Source organism: Macrotis lagotis, chromosome 1, assembly GCF_037893015.1.
Source record: "Macrotis lagotis isolate mMagLag1 chromosome 1, bilby.v1.9.chrom.fasta, whole genome shotgun sequence".
Taxonomy (NCBI): domain Eukaryota; kingdom Metazoa; phylum Chordata; class Mammalia; order Peramelemorphia; family Peramelidae; genus Macrotis; species Macrotis lagotis.
The window spans coordinates 430,529,458-430,550,851 of NC_133658.1; the positions used below are offsets into that span (position 1 = coordinate 430,529,458).

Here is a 21,394-nt window from a genome sequence, read left to right on the forward strand (position 1 = left end):
ACAGGAAACTTCTTTATGCTAAATGTTCAATACTGTGCATGTGTCTGGTTAAATGCATGCTAGGCAGGACAAGTGCTGTGAGTTGACAAGGGAACTTGCTTAATAAAGCCCTCTAAGCATCAAAAAGTTTTTTTTTCATCCCAACTTTGAGGAAAGAATAGCATAGTCAATCAGTCAATTAGTTAATATGAATTTATTAAGCACCTAATATGTACCTGTGTGGCATAAAAATCCACTTAAAAATATAGACTCTCCTCTGATCAAAAAAGAAAGTTTATTTTGGCTTCTCTTGAGAAAAGGGCACACTCCAAGTCTCACAAAGGTAGTAAAGATGAAGGAGCTACCCCGAATTGACAGACAAGCAAGATTATATGGCCTAACATGATCCCCTCCTTCTTCCTATAGTCCCTCTCTGTCAACTCATTGGTTAGTCTTCAGAGTTACATTCTGCTTGTGAAAATCTACCCCTGCAACAAAGAAAAGAATGAAAGGTTTTCATAAAATATTACCTCACCATCCAGATGGTGAGAATAACCTTCAGGATTAGAACTATCTTATTGAAATAGGCTACTTACCATCAAACAAGAGGAGTCTTATGAGCTTCATTGGAATGCAATGTCTTTGCTCATGGGAACAGTCTCCCAGTTAAGATAGTTTTATCATCAAATAGGTGATTAACTAAAAATACAAGGTCTCCCTGGAAATAGTCTATTATTTCCCCCCCCAACAGAATTGGGAGGGTACCTGGCTTGGAATACAAGGTCTGTCTCCCTCTTTCTTCTAAGAATAGTCTAAGAGTAATAAGTCTGTCTTTGTTTTAGTGATTTTTAATCCTGAGAGGACTTCACTAGGAATATTAACTCTTAAGAGGGAATATCCCACTCACATCTGACACTGTGCTATTTACAGGGTGTGAAGACGACCAGGGATCAGCAGCATGGGGATCTGAATCTACTTATTGACATCCCCACACTCAGAAGCCCAAGTCCCCAAGAAAAAAGTTAAGCGAACCTGGGCAGCAGGAAGGTTAATGTTAGATAAATCCATTGTCTGGGATTTTGTCTAGGTTCTTCTTCCTCCAAATCATGCTCTCCAGCAGGATGTTTCTACATTGAAGATATGATCATGTTATTTCTCTGCTCAAGAACCCAAAGATCTCTGCTACCCAAGCAGCTGGGGTGGGAAAATTTGAAGGAGACAGCTGTGAATCATTTTGGGTGAAGAAATCATTTAAGACTCTCCAGGCTCAAGAAGGTAAGAAAAGGCTAGACTTTAATTTCCAAGTTGCTGCAAAAGTCTACAAGTTACTAAAAAAAGTTCACAAGTAAGGTACTTTAACAAGGTAAAGGATGAGTTGTAATGAACTTAATAAGGTTAAGCAAAGAGACAGCTGGGGAGAATAGCAAAGATAGTTAAAGGGGAAAAGGAAGCAGTCATGAGACAGTGACATATACTCATATGATCTTGAGAAATGGGAGGGAGATACTGTGTTAAATCACTAGCCTCACTTTCTTCTCCAGAGCCATCTGGTTCAGTGGCCACATATGAATCAGGATAATTGGAGATAGCTCTAGATGCAGGGTAGAGTTAAATGACTTGCCCAGGGTCACATAAGCTGTAAGTGGCAAGTGATGAGGCCCAGGCCCAATGAGAGAGAGAGACCAGCCTAGAATCTTGGGGCAGGGTAAGCTTGACCTTCCAAATAGTTCCCATAAGGAAGTCATATTAAGCATCAATTTTCAGTCCCTTTTCTGCCCAAGAGACAGTTGCTTCAAAAATGGGAAACCACAACATGAAATAGTGGAAATTCCTCTTTGTATCCTTCTACAGAAGTACTAAGAACTCTTGGAACAAGTAATAATCATGTAGCCTCACAGGAAAACATATTTTGCCTAATGTAAAATAACGATGATGAGGAGGAGTCATTCAAACAGTCCAAGTTCAATGGGAAGGGGGTTTTCCCAAGTGTGTTTTTCTTCTGATGGGAGCCAGGGGATCCAATTCCTTGGGAGTTGTACCTAAATACTTATATGGGGATCAAAAGCAGAACTCTCTAGTATTATGGGTTCCTGTAAATCCTTTTTGTTAAATTTATGCTCTTTCTGATAGTGTTAGCTTGAGTGCTTATAACAAGGGAGTTAGAATTATTTTACATATCTGTGTAAACAAAGAATATAAAGTTCTGGGTTAGGTTACACCAACAAGGAGAAATTGCTTGCTAAAATAGAAATAGGAAACTTGAGGCAGGTGGGGGTGGGGAAGAAATAACCCTTCTATCATAAAGAGACCTTGTTTTAAGGAAAGATCTGTAATATAAAGTCAGATAGACAATCCCTAAAGTTGTTGTATCAATACATCCATCTTACAAAGATACTATACAGGACTATGAGCAGGACCTAGTACTGAAGAGGAAAAGTACAAAGCTAAACTGCCTTTGGGAAATTGCTCAGTGCTTTCAGTGACCCAAGGTTTGTTTGTTTTTTTTTTTTACAAGGCAATGGGGTTAAGTGATTTGCCCAAGACCACACAACTAGGTAATTATTAAGTGTCTGGGGTCAGATTTGAACTCAGGTTCTCCTAACTCTAGGGCCAGTGCTCTATCCACTTCACCACCTAGCTGCCCCAAAAGATCATTTTTAAAATGATTTTAAAAGTTCTATTTATTATTTTTGTATAAAATATGGTTTTTGAATCTATTATCCTTCCTTCTACCAAAGAGAGACTTCCCTTTTAATAAAGACAAATGATTTAGCAAACCAATACATTCACCATGAGATAGTGTATACAGTTATTCCATTTACTGTCTCCCGCTTCCACCAATGAGATACTTCCTCTCTCCTCTAAGGTTATGACAATTTCTCAGCATCTGGTTTTATTTTTATTTAACATTTTTATTTTATTTTCCCAACATGTAGAGATCTTTTTTTTTAAGATTTGAGTTCCACATTTTTTAATTAATTAATTTTGAATTCCACCTTTCCCGCAATATTGCTCCCCGCCCCCCCCCCCCCACCGAAGGCAGTCCTAGTCTTTACATTGTTTCCACAGTATACATTCATCCAAGTTGATTGTGATGAGAGAGAAATCATATTCTAAAGGTAATAGTCTTTGGTTTCTGTTCAGACTCCACAATTCTTTACACAATGCTAAAATATTCTTGTTTAAGAGCAAACATAATACCCCCTCCCCCACAAAAAATATAGAACCTCATGATAAATAAAGTAAAAGAGAAGAAAGATGTGTTTCAGTCTGTTCTGATACCATCAGCTGTCTCAGGTGGATCATATTCTTCATCATAAGTCCATCACAGAAACCACATCCATACTTTTCCACAGTTGCCACCACTGACTGTAATTCCCTCCATCTATTCCTCCCCACTACCATATACTATACTTTCTCTCTCCCGGCACCCCGTCCCTCTTTCAAAATGTGCTGTAGGGTAGCTGAGTGGAGCAGCAGACAAAGCATCAGCCCTAGGGCCAAGAGGCCCCCAAACCCACATACCACCCCAGAGACCCAGCAAGCACCTGGCCCTGTGGTTCTGCACAGGCCACCCAATCCAAGCACCCTGCAAAAAGTAAAAAAAAAAGATAATGTGTTATATCTGACTATTCTCTCCCATAATCTACCCTCTCCTCCATCACCCACATCCCCACCCTTTGCCCCATCCCCTTCTCTCTTCCTTACTCCAGATGTCACACTTATTGAGTGTATATGCTGTTTCCTGAGCCATCTTTGATAAGAATGAAGGTTTCCTCATTCTCCCTCACCTTCCCCACTTCCATATCATTGCAAAAAAAATATCTTTTATATGAAATATCTTAGCCTATTCCACCTCTCCTTTCTCTTACTCCCAGTACATTTCCCTTTTAGCCATTGATTTCATTTTTACAATATACAAATTCAACTATCTCCTGTGCTTCATTTATAAAAGTTCCTTCTACCTGCTCTACCAAATGAGGAGGCTCATATGAGCATTATTAGCATCATTTTTCTATGTAGGAATACATGCAGTTCATCATCATTAAGTCCCTCATAATTTGCCCTTCTCCTCCGCTCTCTATGATCTGAGTCCTGTATTTGAAGGTCAAACTTTCTATTCAGCTCTGGTTGTTTCAACAGGAACATTTGAAATTCCTGTTTCATTGAAAAGTCCATCTTTTCCCCTGGAAGAGGACATTCATTTTTGCTGGATAGTTGATTCTTGGTTGCATTCCAAGCTCTTTTACCTTCCGGAATATTATATTCCAAGCCCTATGAGCCCTTAATGTAGTTGCTGCTAAATCCTAGCCTAGCTAAAAGGTAGAATGTATGAGGTGGCTGACTGTCAACTATGACACTTACCTAAAGTCAAACAAAGTGAAGGATGTTTGATCCTACTGGATATGTGCTGAGTTACCAGGGACAAATTTGATTTTGTTCCAATTACAGATTGAAACATCACAGATTTTTCTCTCTTTAGCAGAGTTTCACAATCAAAGCAAGTATTCAGTAAAAAGACATGAGTGTGGGGCAGCTAGGTGGGGCAGTGGATAGAGCACCAGCCCTGGAGTCAGGAGGACCTGAGTTCAAAGCCAGCCTCAGAGGCTTAATAATTACCTAGGTATGTGATCTTAGGCAAGTCACTTAATTCCACTGCCTTGAAACCTGCCACCCCCCCCCCCAAAAAAAAGAAAAGACACAAGTGCATGCACAATGTGCCCTGGTAACATGTTGTATTTCCCTACATACTGAAAAGACCAATGCCACCAGGAAACTGTCACATAATATACAGTAGATATATTGATTCAACCACTGACTACCAACATCGTATAGCACTATTTTGCTATCTACACTTCCCTGTATTGTTGTACTTCTTTTTTGTCTATTGCTGTGCATAAATTAACAGTGTTCAACAGGTTAGACTCTGGACTGAGTATATCAGGGAAAAGAACACATGGATGCAGAAGGTTCATGAGAATTTGTCTCTCCAGGATTTTCCCTTTGATGGAGCTCCTGACTCTTTCCCTTGGGACTATGATACTGACTCTCAGTACTCCCAGACAAAATGAAGATTTTGAGAAAATGTTCTCTAGTACACATCCAAGAGGACTGAGTATTTGCTGCTGTGGTATGGTCACTGGAAGTATGAAGCCATTCTTTCTAATTTAATCCTTACTTTTTTCACCCCTTGCAAATGACACCTCTCAAGCTCTTCCCGATATTCAATAATCACTGCATTCTCTGGTCAATATTGTTTTAGATAGCCAGATTGCTTACTCTGGATTATCTCTTAGCCTCTTCTGGAGGTGTCTGTGCACTAGCAAATATCTCCTGCATATATACATCAATAACTCTCATGAGGTTGAGCTACATATCAGAACAATCTTAAATGAATTCATAGATGAATGATCTTTTTGCTAACTTGTGTTAACTATTATTTTCCTTTGGCTAAAATAAAACAACAAAGTTAGTTTTTTTAGGGTTTTTTTTGCAAGGCAAATGGGGTTAAGTGGCTTGCCTAAGCCACAGCTAGGTAATTATTAAAGGTCTGAGGCTGGATTTGAACTCAGGTGCTCCTGATTCCAGGGCTGGTGTTCTATTCACTGTGCCACCTAGCTGCCCCAACAAAGTTAGTTTTATAAATGAAGTTTAATTCTCTAGGATCTTACCAGAAATCCATGGGTGGATGACATCTTTACAAATGCTAATGCTTTCCCAACATTTTAGGGAATTTTTATACAATTTAGACAAAGAACTGTAAAATTTTTTATACAATTTAGACAAAGAACTGTAAAACTTTAGGTGGCTGACCAATAAGATTTCACATAGATGACATGGTTTTACAAATACAATTCTCTCAAATCTTATAATATTTACTGAAAATTCCTGTTGACAAGAATAACAGTTACACTGAAGAGTAAATGTTTTGCAAACAACAATAGGATTTTCTTTCTGCTCATTCAGGATGTCTCTTATCTTAAGGTTTGTTAATCAAGAGACCAACATTGTGATACCAGATAAATATTGACACAGATGAAGTCAACATGGTATAAGACAGGCTTTACATAGCAGACTAGCATTTTATAACCCCTAGTTAAAAGTTAAGAAACTAAACTCCTGATAAGAAATATATTAAGAAATATTATAATTCTAATTTAAAGAATATCAGATTTGACACCTGGTAACCCCTTCCATGACTTTCTCTTTCTGGGGTTCCTGGATATTTTGTCTCCTTGCCCTCATTCTTATATCCCTATTAATTTGGATGCTATCTCTTTAACCTCCTTCTCAAGTTTGTCAGCTCTAGACTTCAAACCTTCCATCTTCAGATGGAGATACGTGATACCTACTAATCAGCCTCCAATGTTGAAAAACTTCATCCCTAGATTGCTGACTCCATTTCTCATCTTGAAAGTACTGCTTTAGGGACAACTCTATGCTCATTTTTTAATGGACAATATGTCATTCATTGCCATTATAATTAGCAATCCTAATTATCTTTTCCCCCTCATATACTTTCTTTAATTTATTTACACATTACTAAAATATTCTTGTTTAAGAGTAAAGATAATAATCCTCCCCCACAGAAAACCTCATGAGAAATGGAGTAAAAGAAAGAGGAAAAAAATGTGTTTCAGTCTGTGTTCTGATACCATCAGCTCTGTCTTGGGTGGATCACTTTCTTTGCCATAAGTCCATCATAGTAGTTATGTCCATATTTTTATACAGTTGCTGTTGCTGATTGTAACTCCCTCCATCCATTCCTCCCTACTACCATCTATTATATTTTCTCTTTCCTTTCACTCTGTCCCTTTTCAAAAATGTGCTGTGGGGAAGCCAAGTGGCACAGCAGACAGAGCCCTGGTCCTGGGGTCAAGAGGCACCAAGACCACATCCCACCCAGAGACCCAGCAAACACCTGGCCCCGTGGAACAAACTATGGATCTATCTAAACAAGAACAAGCTATGGATCCATCACAGCAAGACTTTTTTCATAAAAAGCTCTCCTGTCATAAAGGAGTATTCACTGTCCTCCCAGTACTTTAAGTCAAACTGAATCACCTCAGGAAATGTTTCCACTGTTGTGTAGTAAACAAAGCAGAAGGAAAGGAGGGCAGTGAGGAAGAAGGGGTAGATGAAGCCAGGGTCTTCCTCAATGAGATCTTCACACTCACCCAATCCCAGAATTTTGAAAAAAGTAAAAAAAGAAAGTGTGTTATGTTCGACTACCTTCTCCTATGATCTACCCTCTCCTCTATCACCCACATCCCTTCTCCCCTCCCCCATCCCTCTTCTCTCCTTTTTCTTCTGGATGTCTATATCTTATTGAGAGTGTGTATGCTTTTTCCTCTCAGCCATTTCGATGAGAATGAAGGCTCCCTCATTCCCCCTCACCTTCCCTCCTTCCATAACATTGCAAAAGCTACATGAAATATCTTTCATATGAAATATCTTAGCCTATTCTACCTCAACTTTGTCTTACTCCTAGTACATTTCCCTTTCACCCATTGACTCCATTTTTACCATATATTATATCTTCAAATTCAGCTCTTTCCTGTGCCTCATCTATAAAAGCTCCTTCAACCTACTCTATTCAATGAGATGGCTCATATAAGTATTATCAGTATCATCATTCCATGGAGGAATACATGCAGTTCATCATCCTTAAGTCCCTCATAATTTACCTTCTTGTCCACTTTCTATACTTCACATGAGTCCTGTACTTGAGGTCAAACTTTCTGTTCAGCTTTGGTCATTTCAACAGGAACATTTGAAATTACCATTTCCTTGAAAATCCATCTTTTCTCTTGGAAGAGGATGTTCAGTTTTGAGGGGTAATTGATTCTCAGTTGCATTCCAAGCTCTTTTCCCTAATGGAATATTATATTTCAAGCCCTATGAGCCTTTAATGTATTGCTGCTAAGCCCTGTGTTCCTGACTGCAGCTCAACGATATTTGAAATGTGTGCTTCTGGCTGCTTGTAATATTTTCTATTTGACTTGGGAGTTCTGGAACTTGGCTATAATATTCCTGGGGGGTGTTTTTTGGATCTCTTTCTGGGAGAGATGGGTGAATTCTCTCAACTTCTATTTTGCCATCTGCTTCTAGGATATCAGGGCAACTTTCTAGTAGGAATTTTTAAAAATGAGGTCAAGGCTCTTTTCCTGATGATGACTTTCAGGTATCCCAATAATTTTTGAATTATCTTTTCTAAATCTGTTTTCCAGATCAGTTTTAATAAATGAGATGTTTTACATTTTCTTCTAGCTTTTCATTCTTTGGGTGTTGAAGTATACTGTCTTGATTTCTTGTAAAGTCATCAGCGTCCTTTAGCTCCATTATGCATCTAAAGGATTTATTTTCCTCAGAGAGCTTTCTTATCCCCTTTTACATTTGGCAAATTCCCCAAAGGGAAGATGGGACCAGTCACATACCTTCATGATAAAGAGAAGGTGCATGTTGCTCTGGTACCATCCAAGGATCAGGGTGGTGTTAGTCATATACCTGTTCACACAGCTCCTCGAAGGGCAGCAGGAAACTGAGAATGGGACCAATGGATTTCATCACAGCCAGCATGACCTTTCAGAAAAGAAAGAAAGAAAAATAAGTAGGTATCCTGATCCATCTACAAAGACCAGGATAAAGTCTGGAAGGAATACAAGGATAGGTAGCAGTTAAAGCAGGAACACCTCAGTAGGAGGAAGAGAAAAAGAAGGACAAAGGGGAAAAGAAGGAAAAAGAGAAGGAGATAAGAAGGTGACAGGATAGGAAGGAAAAGGACAGGGGAGATAAGGGAAAGAGAAGAAGAAAGAGGACAGAGAAGGAGAAAGAGGAGGAAGAGAAGACAGAAAAAAAGAAGATAGAAGAGGATCAAGAAGAGGTGGCCTGGTGACTATACAGTCACCTCAGTCTTTTCACTCTGGAGCCACACAGGAACAAACTATGGATCCATCACAGCAACACTTTCTTCACAAAAAGCTCTCCTGTCATAAGGGAGTATACACTGTCCTCCCAGTGCTTTAAGTCAAACTGAATCACCTCAGGAAATGTTTCCACAGTTGTGTAGTAAACAAAGCAGAAGGGAAGGAGGGCAGTGAGGAAGAAGGCATAGATGAAGCCAGGGTCTTCCTCAATGAGATCTTCACACTCAGAAATTTCTGTGAAGCTCTAAGTCTAGCTGTTGACAAACAAGGTCACTGCCAGAACAGCAGTGACAGTACAACAGAACATTTTCCTATAATCCTCCACCTTGCTATCCACCTAAATTTTAGAGGGCACATCCAAAAGTATTTAATATCGGGGGTCCTAATGAGTATTTACCCTCCAAGAACTTTGATAGTAAAATGAAGGGCACAGTAATTCTGTGTCATGTAATCTCCAGAGAGGGTCCCTCTGCTCAGGATGCCCCATTCCAAATAATGTTCACCTGTTGAAATCCTAGCTATCCTTAAGAATCCAGCTTCAATAATCCCTACATCATGCAATGTATTTTGGTTCACCAAGAAAAATGTCATCTTTCCTTGCACTGAACATAGAATCTTGTTGGAACCATTCGGTGACTTGTGCTTTTGTCTGACTAACTCACTCTGTTGCCATCACTTAACCAATATGATCTCATTTTGATCCTGTGAGGTATATTTTAACAATGAGCAAACTGTAGAGAACAGAAGGTCAGTGACTTGCCCAAAGTCATAGTACTGCAAATGCCTGATGTCAGATTTTAATTTCAATCTACCTGATTCTAGGCCCAGGTTCCAGGTGCAAAAGCTGTCTTTGTCCTCAGTTCGAGTTAAATGCCTCCCTAGCATCTTGAACAATGACAGAATCTCAATGTTGTTAAATCGATGGATACATAGATGGATGGATGGATGGATGGATGGATGGATGGATGGATGGATGGATGACAATTTCAAGGATAGAGTTCCTACCCCTAACACTAAATGGCCCTGGGGAACATTCAGACTATCAAAAAGAAACTCACCACTACAGAAGAGCTGGTGGTGGTTAGTGTGATCCCCATGTAGGGTATAAATTCCAAAACTGTGAAAGAGTGACAGTATGAGCTAGGGAAAGTGAGCATGAGGGAATTGTCCCCACTGCCTTCCAAACCCCCCAGTCCTCCAGACACACCTTACCAAAAGCAGTCTTTGGCTCTTCTGCACTTAGAATGTTGAGTATTCAAAGAAAGGGAAAGGGTGGGAGATGGTGAGAGAGAGGAGAAACAGATGAGGAAGGGATAGAGTCTCTGGAGGAGATAGAAGTTGATAAAGGAGAGACATGAGAAAGTAGGAGAAGAGGGAAAAGAAGATGGAAAAGATGGTATGTGGAAGGGGTGAAAGGACAAGGGGTAAGAGGAAATAGCCTTACCATTATCACTGGCTATATAGGGAAATGTGAGGAAAACATATATCTGTCCATCAGGATCAGTGTTTTGAAATGGTGCTGTAGCTCATACATGGAAGTTTAAAGTGATTTCTGTCCATAGCCCCAGTGTGCCATTGGCCATCTCTCTCAGTAAGCAACTGTCAATCAGCAAAAGAGAAAGATATAAGCTACCACATCACACTAAAAGCAAAGCCTTCTCTGTTCTGTTCCTCCTCTTCCTTGTTGCCCCCTTCTGCCTCTCACTCTTACTCTTTTAGCACTTTGTCTACTCCTTCCTCATCACCTTTCCCCCTTTCCTTCCTTTCTCTCCGCCATACACTTTCATACTTTTTCCCCAAGCAACACTGTTCAGCCTCCACCTCCTCCGTCTCCTCCACATCCTCCTCCTCCTCTTCCCTTCAACTTCCTCTTCCTCCTCTTCCATTTCATCTCCCTTTTGACACAGTCTCAGGAGTTTCTCACTCTCTTTCAAAAAGCAGTTCTCTTCAGAAACACTATGAGGGTCATCTCCTGTCCTGATGGCATTTCCTGTTACCTTCTACCATTAGAATGGAACCTCCTTGGACTATGAAAAAGAAATCTCATAGGGTAATAGAAAGTAAGACAGCAGAAAGAAATCTTAAGCAAATAGCATGAATCATGGCTATGAAAAGGAGATGGTTTCCATAAAATTTCCATAATCTCTCATGTAAATAGATTTCTCTTAATGAAGAGAAATAGTGGAAGATGTGAGCATCTACACAAATGGAATCAGTTAAGGGAGGAAGAAAAACAATGTCAGAGGAATATAGGCTTAGATCAATGGGTAGAGCAGCTCAATAACATGTTGGAGTCACTGAGGAATGGAATTCATCCACCAGAGGACCCAAGACAATCTCAGTGAAACCAAGTAGAAGTTGGAATTATGAATCAACATAATGAGGAGAGGATTCAAGGAGCTATCAATGAAAGAACACCAAACTGCAATGAACGGTAACAAATTCAGTCTAAGAGAGGTAAGATTCCACTTGGGCAAGTTGAAGGACCCCATGGATTTTAAAATACCTACCTAAATTGTGCAAGATTTCTCATCCAGAAGGAGAATGATAGAAATTTGGGGGATACATTGTAAATCCAGAAAATGAGACCTATGTTCTGCACTTATTCTTGCTAGAAAATATTGCCTGAAGCAAGGAATTTAGATTTTCCCAAAGAGAAAGTCTAATGCATCCAGGGTCTTTGATCTACAATTTCAATATAAAATAGTCAACATGTCAAAGTGATTTTCAACCAAGGAATGACGGAGTTTTGATCTAGGGTCTGTTGTGAACAGTTCTCAATGTCACTGTGATGACCCAGTTTGTAACAGCAGCATGCCATGAATGAATGAATGAATGCCATGAAAGAGAAATGAAAACAAACCAGGAACCTAGGGGAAGAGGGAGGAACAGAATAAGGAATGATATGATTACCATGAGAGTAGACCATAGAAATGAAAAGAACTTGTCTTCTGGGAGAGGTAGGAAGAAAAGTTGAGAGGGTAATCAAAGGCAAAATAGGAATCCTTTTTGAGACTCTAGGAAGGACAAAAAACGTTGTCAAAAGCTTCTTCAGGAATAGGAGAAAGTTGGGAATTGTTGAAGCTCATTAGGGAGAATTTAGGGGTATAGGTATAGAAGCTTTGGCAGGGTTAACTTACAAATAGAATATTTATGCAGCCCATTTTCGAAAAAAAACTAGACCCTGATAACCTTGTGGAGATGAGAAGTTCATCCTTGTGAATGAAGACAGAATTTCAAAACTGGTTTAGACAGCAGAGTGAGATCATTATAATCTGGATTAAATGAGAGGTTCACCCTTGTGATTGGAGAAAGAATTTCAAAACTGGTTTAGAAAGCAGTCAGACCAATAAGAAATATACTTGAGGTATTAAGATACCCAACTGTTTAGAACAATGGCCGGCAAAGTATAATCATATGCGTGAATCCTTCTGAGTTGTTCATAGTGACTTAGAACATCATATATTAACATTATCTATGTTCTTTTGTGTTATATACTTCTCAAATACAGGATCAGCTGTGTGGCAAAGAAGACAGATGATGAGTCTAGGAGTCAGCAGGACCTGAGTCCACATCCAACCATAGACACACAGCAGTTGTGTGACCTTGGGGGAAAGTCACTTAACTCTGATTGACTCAACCAAAAAAATTACTCTCTTGTATTTGAGTAATCTATTTTTGGATCACAAGCTCATCTCCCATTAGGCTTCCTCCATGGCAATGGAAGCTCCCTACAGTCAAGGATTATTTCATTTTTCTTTCAGTCCTCAGCCCCTAAAACAGAGAAAGCTGTTAATCTTACAGAGCATCACACAGCTGCTAGTAGGTGGAGTGACCAAGACTTAATCTAGATTTTCTTGACTCTGGGTCCCTCATCTCGTTCTGTTGAAAAACTATTCCAGGGGCAGAAAAGTGGCACAGTGGATAGAGCACCAGCCCTGGAGTCAGGAGGACTTGAGCTCCATTCCAGCCTCAGACATTTAATAATTACCTACCTTTGTGAGCTTGGGCAAGTCTCTTAACCCAAATGCCTTGCAAAAACCAAAAGAAAAAAGAAAAACTACTCCAATTCTTGTACCTAGAAGAGACTCCTGCTAACTATCTTTGCAATATCTTACGAATGTTCATTGGAAGCCCCAAGCACCTGACTAAGAACTTCTGTATATTATTGAGGATCTTGGCCACAAGACAATGGAGACATCAGCATCCCCCATGGGAAGATGGGGCCCACTCACTCACCTTAATGATAAAGAGAGCCTCCACGTTGTTCTGGTACCGTCTCAGGATCAGGGTGGCATTTGTTATATACCTGTTCATGCAGGTCCGCAAAGGGTAACAGGAGACTGAACATGGGAGAAATGGATTTCATCACAGCCAGATTGACTTTTTACAAAAGAAAGAAAAAAGAATGTAGGCATCCTTTTTCATTTGCCAAGACCAAGATAAAGTCTGGAAGGAATAGAAGGACAGGCAGCAGTTAAAGCAGGAACACCTCAGTAGGCAGAAGAGTAAAAGAAGGACAAAGGGAAAGAAAAGGAAAAAGAGAAGGAGACTAGAAGGTGACAGGATAGGAAGAGACAGGACAGGGGAGATAAGAGAATGGGAAGGAGAAAGAGGACAGAGATGGAGGAAAAGGACAGAGAAGGAGGAAGAGAAGACAAAAGAAAGAAGAGAGAAGAGCATCCAGAAGAGGCAGCCTAGTGACTATACAGTCACCTCAGTCTTCTCACTCTGGAGCCACACAGGAACAGACTATGGATCTATCACAGCAACATTTTCTTCATAAAAAGCTCACCTGTCATCAGGGGATACACTGTCCTAAGTCAAACAGGAAATGTTTCCACTGTTGTGTAGTAAACAATGCAGAAGGGAAGGAGGGCAGTGTGGAAGAAGGGGAAGAAGAAGCCAGTGTCTTCCTCAATGAGATTTTCACACTCAGAAATTGCCATGAAGCTCCAAGTCTAGCTGTAAACAACCAGGGTCACTGCCAGAACAGCAGTGACAGTACAATAGAGCAGTGTTGTATAATCCTCCACCTTGCCATCCACCTAAACTTTAGAGGGCACATCCATGAGTATTTAAAATTGGGGCCCTAACAAGTCTTTAGCCTCAAAGAACTTTCATAGTAAAATGAAGGACCCAGTAATTCCATGTCATGTAATCCCCAGAAACAGTCCCTCTGCCCAGGATGCCCCATTCCAAGTAATGTACACCTGTTGAAACCCTACCTATCCTTCAAAATTCAACTCCAATGACCCCTACATCTTATCTATTCTTATTCCCCAGGAAAAATTTTGTCTTTCCTTGCCCTGAACTTAGAATCTTGTTGGGAGCTTTCTGTTACTTGTGGTTTTGTCTGATTCATTCACTCTGTTGCCATCACTTACCCAATATGATCTCATTTTGGTCCTGTGACGTATATTTTAACAATGAGCAAACTGTGGAGAATGAAGGTCAGTGACTTGCCCAGACTCATACTACCACAAATGCCTGATGTCAGATTTCAGTTTCGATCTTCCTGATTCTAGGCCCAGATTTGACATGCCAAAGTTGCCTTCAGCCTCAGTTCAAGTTAAATTCCTCCCTAGCATCCTGCACAATGACAGGAACTCAGTGCTGCTTAATCTATGGGTGGATAGATAGATGGAGGGATGGATGGATGAATGGATGGATGGATGGGGGGATGGATTGATGGGTGGGTGATGATTTCAAAGCTAGACTTCTTAGCCCTAACCCTGAATGACCCTGGGGAGCTTTAGACTATCAAAAAGAATCTCACCAGTACAGAAGACCCAGCGAATCTTGTTCTCCATGATCAGTCTCAAAATCAAGATGGTGGTGGTTAGTGTGATCCCCATGTAGGGCATAAATTCCAAAACTCTAAGAGTGACAGTATGAGGTAGAGAAAGTGAGCATGAAGGAATCATCGCCACTGCCTTCCAAACCCCCCAGTCCTCCAGACACACCCCACCAAAAACAGTCTTTGGCTCTTCTGCACTTGGAGGGTTGGGTACTCAAAGAAAGGGAAAAGGTGGGCTATGGTGAGAGAGAGAAGAGAAGCAGATGAGGAAGGGATAGAATCTCTGGAGGAGATAGAAGTTGTTCAAGGAGAGACATGAGAGAGTAGGAGAAGAGGGAAAAGAAGATGGAAAAAATGGCATGTAGAAGGGGTGAAAGGACAAGGGGTAAGACAAAACAGCCTTACCATTATTACTGGCTATATAGGGAAATGTGAGGGAAACATATATCCGTCCATCAGGATCAGTGTTTTGAAATGGTGCTGCAGCTCATACATGGAAGTTTAAAGTGATTTCTGTCCATAGCCCCAGTGTGCCATTGGCCATCTCTCTCAGTAAGCAACTGTCAATCAGCAAAAGAGAAAGATATAAGCTACCACATCACACTAAAAGCAAAGCCTTCTCTGTTCTGTTCCTCCTCTTCCTTGTTGCCCCCTTCTGCCTCTCACTCTTACTCTTTTAGCACTTTGTCTACTCCTTCCTCATCACCTTTCCCCCTTTCCTTCCTTTCTCTCCACCATACACTTTCATACTTTTTCCCCAAGCAACACTGTTCAGCCTCCACCTCCTCCGTCTCCTCCACATCCTCCTCCTCCTCCTCCTCCTCCCTTCCACTTCCTCTACCTCCTCCTCTACTTCTTCTCCCTTTTGACACAGTCTCTCAGGAGTCTCTCACTCTCTTCCAAAAAGTAGTTCTCTACATGAAAACTGTGAGGGTCACCTCCTGTCCTGATGGCATTTCCTGTTACCTTCTACCATTAGAATGGAACCTCCTTGGACTATGAAAAAGAAATCTCATAGGGTAATAGAATAGGGTAATAGCAGAAAGAAAACTTAAGCAAACTGCATGACTCACAGTTACGGTAAGTAGACGGTTTCCAGAAACTTTCAAGAATCTCTCATATAAATAGATTTCTCTCAATGAAGAGAAATAGTGGAAGATGTGAGCATCTACACAGATGGAATCAGTAAGGGAGGAAGAAAAACAATGTCAGAGGAATATAGGCTTAGATCAATGGGTGGAGCAGCTCAATAACATGTTGGAGTCACTGAGGAATGGAATTCATCCACTGGAGGACCCAAGACATCTCATTTAAACCAAGGAGAAGTTAGAATTATGAATCAGCACAATGAGGAGAGGATTCAAGTAGCTATCAATGAAAGGACACCCAACTGCAATGCATGGTAACGTTGAACTGTCCATATATTGTCATCAATTCAAATTCAGTCTGAGAGAGGTAAGATTCCACTAGACCAAGTTGAAAGACACCATGGTTTTTAAAATACCTACATAAATCATGCAACAGTTCTTATCCAGAAGGAGAATGATAGAAATTTGGGCAATACACTGTGAATCCAGAAAATGAGACCTATGTTCTGCACTTATTCTGCTAGAAAATACCACCTGAATTTATAAAACAAAGTCAAATATTACGTCAAGCAAGGAATTCAGATTTTCCCAAAGAGAAAGTCTAATGCATCCAGGATCTTTGATCTACAATTTCAATATAAAATAGTCAACATGTTAAAGTGATTTTCAACCAAGGAACGACTGTTTTCATTTAGGATCTGTTGAGAGCAGTCTTCAATGTCACTCTGATGACCCAGATCGTAACAGCAGCATGCCATAAATGAATGAATAAACGCCATGAAAGAGAAATGAAAACAAATCAGGAACCTAGGGGAAGAGGGAGGAACAGAATAAAGAATGATATGATTACCATAAGAGTGGACCATAGAAATGAAAAGAATTTGTCTTCTGGAGGAGGTAGGAAGAAAATTTCAGCAGGCAATCAAAGGCAAAATAGGAATCCTTTCTGAGACTCTAGGTAGGACAACAAAATGTTGTAAAAAGCTTCTTCAGGAGTAACACAAAGTTGGGAATTGTTGAAGCTTGTTAGGGAGAATTTAGGGTATAGGTATTGAAGCTTTGGCAGGGTTAACTTACAAATAGAATATTTATGCAGCCCATTTTGGAAAAAAAAAACTAGACCCTGATAACCTTGTGGAGATGAGAAGTTCATCCTTGTGAATGAAGACAGAATTTCAAAACTGGTTTAGACAGCAGAGTGAGATTGCTATCATCTGGAATAAATGAAAAGTGCACCCTTGTGATTGGAGAAAGAATTTCAAAACTGGTTTAGAAAGCAGAGTCCAACCAATAGGAAATATACCTGAGTTATTAAGATACCAAAATGTTTAGAACAACGGTCGGCAAATTATAATCATATACGTGAATCCTTCTGAGTTATTCATAGTGACTTAGAACATCTTATATTAACATTATCTATGTTCTTTTGTGTTATATACTTCTCAAATACAGGATCAGCTGTGTGGCAAAGAGGATAGATGATCAGTCTGGGAGTCAGCAGGATCTGAGTCCACATCCAACCATAGACACTGTAGTTGTGTGACTTTGGGGGAAAGTCACTTAACTCTGATTGACTCAACCAAAAAAATTACTCTCTTGTATTTGAGTAATCTATATGTTTGGATCACAAGCTTATCTCCCATTAGGCTTCCTCCAGGGGAATGGAAGCTACCTACAGTCAAGGATTATTTCATTTTTCTTTCAGTCCTCAGCCCCTAAAACAGAGAAAGCTGTAAATCTTACAGAGTATCACACAGCTGCTAGTAGGTGGAATGACCAAGACTTAATCTAGATTTTCTTAACTCTGGGTCCTTCATCTCATTCTATTGAAAAACTATTCCAGGGGCAGAAAGGTGGCACAGTGGATAGAGCACCAGCCCTGGAGTCAGGAGGACTTGAGTTCAATTCCAGCCTCAGACATTTAATAATTACCTATCTTTGTGAGCTTGGGCAAGTCTCTTCACCCAAATGCCTTGCAAAAACCAAAAGAATAAAGAAAAACTACTCCAATTCTTGCACACCTAGAAGAGACTTCTGATAACTATCTATGCAATATCTTAGGAATATTCAGTGGAAGCCCCAAGCACCTGACTAAGAACTTCTGTACATCATCAAGGATCTTGGCCACAAGACAATGGAGACACCAGAACCCCCCACAGGAAGATGGGGCCCAGTCACTCACCTTCATGATAAAGAAGGCCTCCATGTTGTTCTGGTACCGTCCCAGGATCAGGGTGGCGTTTGTCATATACTTGTTCATGCAGGTCCGCAAAGGGCAACAGGAGACTGAGCATGGGACAAATGGATTTCATCACAGCCAGACTGACCTTTCATAAGGAAAGAAAGAAAAAAAGTAGGCATCCTGTTCCATCTGCCAGGACCAAGATAAAGTCTGGAAGGAATAAAAGGACAGGGAGCAGTTAAACAGGAATACCTCATTAGGAAGAAGCATAAAAGAAGGACAAAGGGAAAGAAAAGGAAAAAGAGGAGACAAGAAGGTGACATGATAGGAAGGGAAAGGACAGGGGAGATAAGAGAAAGGGAAGGAGAAAGAGGACAGAGAAGGACGAAAAGGACAGAGAAGGAGGAAGAGAAGACAGAAGAAAGAAGAGAGAAGAGAATCAGGAAGAGGCAGCCTAGTGACTATATAGTCACTTCAGTCTTCTCACTCTGGAGCCACACAGGAAGAAACTATGGATCCATTACAGCAACACTTTCTTCATAAAAAGCTCACCTGTCATCAGGGGATACACACTGTCCTCCCAGTGCTTTAAGTGAAACTGGATCACCTCAGGAAATGTTTCCACTGTTGTGCAGTAAACAAAGCAGAAGGGAAGGAAGGCAGTGAGGAAGAAGTGGAAGATGAAGCCAGGATCTTCCTCAATGTGATTTTCATACTCAGAAATTGCCGTGAAGCTCCAAGTCTAGCTGTAAACAAACAGGGTCACTGCCAGAACAACAATGACAGTATAACAGAACCATATCCTATAACCCTCCACCTTGCTATCCACCTAAACCTTAGAGGGCACATAAATGAGTATTTAATATCAGGGCCCTAAAGAATCTTTACCCTCAAAGAACTTTCATAGTAAAATGAAGGGCACAGTAATTCCATATCATGAAATCTCCAGAGAGTGTCCCTCTGCCCAGGATGCCCCATTCCAAGTAATGTTCACCTATAGAAACCCTGCCTATCCTTCAGAATTCAGCTTCAATGACCCCAACATCACGCAATCTACTCTGATTCCCCAAGAAAGATGTTGTCTTTCCTTGCCCTGAACTTAGAATCTTGTGGTTTTGATTCCCTCATTCTGTTGCCGTCACTTACCCAATATGATCTCATTTTGGTCCTGTGAGGTAAATTTTAACGATGAGCAAACTGTCGAGAATGAAGGTCAGTGACTTGCCAAGACTACCACAAATGCATGATGTCAGATTTCAATTTTGATTTACCTGATTTTAGGTCCAGGTTTGAGGTGCAAAAATTGCCTTCGTCCTCAGTTCAAGTTAAATGTCTCCCAAGCATCGTGCACAATGACAGAATCTCAGTGCTGTTTAATTGATGGATCGATAGATAAATGGAGGGAGGGATGGATGGATGGATGGATGGGGTGATGGATGGATATGTGGGTGATGATTTCAAGGAGAGACTTCTTAGCCCTCACCCTGAATGCCCCTGGCAATGTTTCAGACTATCAAAAAGCAACTCACCACTTCAGAAGACCTGGTGAATCTTGTTCTCGGTGATGAGTTTCAAAATCAAGACAGTGGTGGTTAGTGTGATCCCCATGTAGGGCATAAATTCCAAAATTATGAAAGAGTGATATTATGAGCTAGGGAAAGTGAGCATGAGGGAATTGTCCCCACTGCCTTCCAAAGTCCCCAGTACTCCAGACACACCCTACCAAACGTAGTGTTTGGCTCTTCGGCACTTGGAGGGTTCGGTACTCAAAGAAAGGGAAAGGGTTGGAGATGGTGAGAGAATGATGAGAAACAGAAGAGGAAGGGATAGAGTTTCTGGAAGAGATAGAAGTTTTTAAAGGGGAGACATGAGAGTAGAAGAGGGAAAAGAAGATGGAAAAGATGGCATGTGGAAGGGGTGAAAGGACAAGGGGTAAGAGTAAACAGTCTTACCATTATCACTGGCTACATAGGGAAATGTGAGGAAACATATATCCATCCATCAGGATCAGTGTTTTGAAATGGCGCTGAAGCTCATACATGGAAATTTAGTGATTTCTGTCCATAGCCGCAATGTGCCATTGGCCATCTCTCTCAGTAAGCAACCGTCAATCAGCAAAAGAGAAAGATATAAGCTACCACATCACAGTAAAAGCAAAGCCTTCTGTGTTCTGCTCCTCCTTCTTGTCACCCCCTTCTGCCTCTCACTCTTACTCTTTTTAAAATTAATTAATTAATTAATTCTTATTTTGTACAAATATTTTTTCATTACTAAAATATTTTTGTTTAAGAGTAAACATAATAACCCCTCCCACCAAAAAAAATATAGACCCACAGAAGAGGGTAAAGTAAGGGAGAGAAAAAATTAAAATTAGAAATAATAATAATAATAATAATAATAATAATAATAATAATAATAATAATGATAATAGTAGGTATGGCCAGGTTGAGCAGTGGATGGAGCACCGGCCCTGGAGCCAGGAGCACCCAAGCCTAAATCTGGCCCCAGACACCCAATAATCACCCAATTGTGTGACCCCATGCAAGTCACCCCAATCCCATTGCCCTACAAAAACCAAAAAAACCACCCAAAATAAAAGAATAATAATAATAATAGTAGGGGTAGCTGGATGGCAGACAGATCAACTGGCCCCTGAGCCAGGAGCACCCAGGTCCAAATCTGGCCTCAGACACCCAACAATCACCCAGCTGTGGGGTCTCAGGGAGGCCACCCAGTCCCATTTGCCTTGCAACTCACCCCATAAAATAATAATAATAATAAAAAATATGCTTCAGTCTGTGTTCCAACACCACCAGCCCTGTTGTGGGTGGATCACATTCTTTAGTATAAGTCCATCACAAAAGTTACTTCCATATTTTTCCACCATTGCCATTGCTGATTGCAACTCCTTCTATTCATACTTCTCTACTACCATGAACTATATTTTCTCTCTCCTTTCACTCTTTCTCTGCTGTAGGGTAGTTGAGTGGTGGCACAGCAGACAGATCCCCAGCCCTGGGGCCAAGAGGCCCCGAACCCACATAGCACCTCTTTCCCAGCATCTACCTGGCCCTATAGTTCTGGACAGGCCATCTAATCCTAGCCCCTTGCAAGAAGTAAAAAAGAAAATGTGTTATATCTGACCACTCTCCCCCCATGGTGCATCCTCTCCTCCATCACTCACATAACACCCCCCTTCCCCCTGTCCCCCTTCTCTCCTTCTTACTACAGATGTCTATACCCCATTGAGTATATATGCTGTTTCCTCTCCTAGCCACCTCTGATGAAGGCAAAGATTCCTTTATTCCCCTTGCCTTCCCCCTTCCATATCACTGCAATAGCTCATTGTAATAAAGAAAAATCTTAGTATATGAAATATCTTAGCCTATTCCTCCTCTCCTTTTTCTTTCTCCCATTA

The 21,394-nt window shown here is 40.6% G+C and overlaps 1 long non-coding RNA gene across 17 annotated transcripts; it reads right to left on the minus strand.

The window, feature by feature from the left end:
* Positions 1-267: 267 nt before the first annotated feature.
* Positions 268-21,109, minus strand: LOC141506399 (uncharacterized). 17 transcript variants are annotated; one of them, XR_012473842.1, is made up of 11 exons: positions 19,506-21,109; positions 18,529-19,345; positions 17,977-18,121; positions 15,780-15,874; positions 15,112-15,266; positions 14,686-14,786; positions 14,294-14,430; positions 13,702-13,890; positions 10,351-13,355; positions 1,012-8,562; positions 268-467 (listed from the first exon to the last, which is right to left on the minus strand). It is a non-coding gene; the product is annotated as an uncharacterized LOC141506399 (long non-coding RNA). The 17 variants fall into 17 exon arrangements; XR_012473854.1 differs by having other exon boundaries at positions 10,351-10,505; positions 13,146-13,355; positions 18,529-21,109; XR_012473845.1 differs by having other exon boundaries at positions 10,351-12,680; positions 13,146-13,355; positions 18,529-21,109.
* Positions 21,110-21,394: the final 285 nt, after the last annotated feature.